General features: G+C 56.2%; 1 pseudogene; it reads left to right on the top strand.

Annotated features, from left to right (window-relative positions):
* The first annotated feature begins 2,078 nt into the window (after positions 1 to 2,078).
* LOC119333758 lies at positions 2,079 to 2,652 on the top strand (annotated as a pseudogene).
* The last annotated feature ends 619 nt before the right edge of the window (positions 2,653 to 3,271 follow it).

Consider the following 3,271-nt stretch of genomic DNA (forward strand, 5'->3'; position numbering starts at 1 on the left):
AAGACCGTTCTTGACATAGGTCGCAAGATCGAATCCCCCCGCGCCCGTATAAAGATGATATATCCAACTTGCAAACCTCAGAAAATATTTATATTTTTGTGAATGTATATCACGGTTTGGGGTACATGTGTAGTTTTATTACAAGAAAGCAACAAGAGGAGAATTTCGTCAACTTTGATTAAATTCAAATTGCAACTTGGACTTCAAATCTGAACACGGACATGAGAACTCAAAATTGTAGGGGAGAGCTTTGTTGATTGCTTAGGTGCGTTCAGAATTATAAAATTCAACACAAACACATCTTTCTCACCACGACGAGCAATTTCTTTCCAAGTTCTTCGCAGATTTCAGATGTTTTTAACACTAAATCCTGCTTTCAATTCATCAACTTCTTAAGATCACGTACAGAACATGTTTACGAGCTACGAGCAACTGCATTGCAGTAGTGCTACTTTACTTACAACTACAGTATGCCATGTTCGAGTCTTCGAGAAGAAGGATATACATAAAAGTCTGGATCAACTGTCTTCTTGACTAGAGCTACACCTGAAGCTGCGTCCTGACTGCGAAGGTCTTCTTGACCATGGAGCTAGTGCACCTCCTGATCGGCTGCATCTGAGACGCCGGCTGCATCATCTTGGGCGCCTGCACCAACTGCGTCTTGCGCCGCCGTTTGGCGTCCGCTTCTTCCTGGTAACCTTGGCGGAGCTTGCGCTTCGCGGCTTCCATCTTCTCCTCCGAGCAGAGCCGGGCACGGTCACCGTCGACGAAGCCGGCGGCAGGATCAGACGCCTTTTTGATGATTTCCGCCGTCTTCTTGGCCAAAGGCTCGCCGAAGATTTTGTGAGGCCGCTTCGTCTTCGCGTCGGAGACATCCTGCTGCTTGCCGACGGTCGCCTTGGGCTGCGGCAGCTTCTTCTTGGCTGGTGTGAGTGTGACCTTGGCGACGTCGTCCTCGACGGAGGCCTCCCACCCGCTGACGATGCCCCGCGCGAGGAGGCGGACGCGCTCCGAGTCGTGCTCCCGCAGCGCACGCACAGACTCAGCGAGCTCCGTAGAGATGGGCACCTCTGGCGTTGATGGAACCACCCTGAGCGTCTCGAGAGACTCTGCCATGAGGTCGTCGAGAATCACGCAGATACGCTCCGCCAGCTCCTCGTCGGCGGCGTTGCAGAGCCCTACCAGCAGGTCCCCCCTCGCGCGCTGGAACACGTGGCGGGAAAATTGGTCTGGGTCGGCGGCCTCGATGGCGGCGTCCACGGGGTCGAAGGCGCCGTAGAAGCTGTTCCACCGGCGGAGCATCTGCGCGGCCATGGGGGCGGCTTTTCCGCGAGCTCCTGTGATCGATCTTGGGGTGGATGGGGGAGTGGGGAGGATTGGATGGGGAAATTGGGAAGGAAGAAGACGATGGCCTACCACGAGGCCCCCAATGCAGCTTATATCTCCCGGCGAGGCGGTGACGCGAGCACCACTCCCGATCGAATTCGGAAGCGCGTTTCGCTCCAGTGGAATCCGATTGAGCAGCGGCAAACGCGCACCACGCGTTGCCCGAACGCCACGAAATCTTGCCACCCCATGGTCACCGACACGCACCAGCAGCTGGGGCGGGCAACCCATGGCCACCGTCTGGCGAATCGCCGCCGCCGCCGCCGCCATTGGCGCCATGATCAACGACCACGACGCCGGCTCCCGCAAGAGACGGCGCATCGGGAGCGCCGAGGACTACGAGCTGACGCGCGTGCTCGGGAAGGGCGGCTTCGTCGTCGTCGTCAAGACGTCGCCCTCAAATGCCTCATCCGCTCACCCGACGACGGCAGCGGCAAGAGGAGGCGCCGTGCCACTGCCCACGCGCTCAACCGCGACTTGCTGCTTGAGGCGTGCTACCTTGCGGCATGCCGCGGCCACCCCTCCGTCGTCGGCTTGCACGGCATCGCGCGGGACCCCCGCACCGGACAGTGCAGCCTCGTCCTGGAGCACGTCGGCCCGAGCCTGGCCACGTTCTGCGTGGTCGCCGCGGGCCGTTCACTGAGGAGGAGACGCGACGCGTCTTGCGGCAGCTCCTGAGCGGCGCAGGCAGGATGCGCGAGCGGGGAATCGTCCACGGGGACATCCAGCCCGGGAACATCGTCGTCGGCGGCGAGGGCGTGGTGAAGATATGCGACCTCGGGCTGGCCGTTTCCATGGCAAGCGCGCCGCCGCCGCGCGGCCAAGCCGGCACGCTCTGGTACATGGCTCCCGAGATGCTCCTGGGAAAGGCGGACTATGACGAGCTCGTGGACGCCTTGTCTCTCGGCTGCGTCATGGCGGAGCTGCTCGCCGGCGAGCCACTGATCCCTGGCCACAGCGCGACCGACCAGTTACTCAGAATCTTCCGCGTGCTCGGCGGTGCGTGTGTAGGATACGGGTCCACGCCGGTCGCCGCCGTAGGACAGATGCCGCCGACCCGCCGAGACGGCCGCAAGACTGCGCGAGCTGTTCCCGGAGGAGCGCCTGTCGCTCGACGGGTTCGAGGTTTTAGACGGGCTCCTCACCTGCGACCCGGGCGAGCGTCTTCCTGCGGTCATGGCGCTCCAATGCCCGTGGTTCGCTGGCAGGGCCAACGTGCCGGCTTCTGCTGCGTATGATGCGTGCTCTGCCACCTTAGGAAAATGATTTGTTTTGTAATGTAATTTACTGTCAAGTGAACACCATGTAAGCTTGCTTCAAATGTGTACAGAACTTGCTGCTACAATGTCTGATCTCCCTTTGCAACTAAATGAGTCGACAGCAATTTCCAAGAATGACAATTTCCCAGAATGTTGGTTAAGTTTAAGGAAACGCTTGCCTTCAGCCGGTGTGTCTCTTTCTGCAATGTTTTTTGTAACATCATGTGCGTTGCAAAATTGACTTCCGTAACAACACCCATGTTGCTAAAAAATGAAGACGAAAAAAACTGTAAATATTTTTTGCAACATCATCTGTGGTGCAAAAGTATGTTCTGCAACGACACCCATGTTGCAAAAATAGTGAAGAAAAAAAAACTGCAACATGACCTATGTTGTAAAATATTTCCGCAACATAAGCTTTGTTGCGAAGGATTCTGCAACACTATCTTTGTTGCAATGATGAGGATGGTGTTCGACGCATCTAACGGTTGCTGAGGCGGAAGATCTTTTAAAAATATCTGCCCGCCGACACGTAGCTCAACCCTTAAGTTTACCCAAAGAATCACTAAAACAAGTCATTTCAACCCTTGATGAAAATATTCCTTTTGTTTCACTTTCTATAAAGT

Source organism: Triticum dicoccoides, chromosome 7A (genome assembly GCF_002162155.2).
Source record: "Triticum dicoccoides isolate Atlit2015 ecotype Zavitan chromosome 7A, WEW_v2.0, whole genome shotgun sequence".
Taxonomy (NCBI): Eukaryota; Viridiplantae; Streptophyta; class Magnoliopsida; order Poales; family Poaceae; genus Triticum; species Triticum dicoccoides.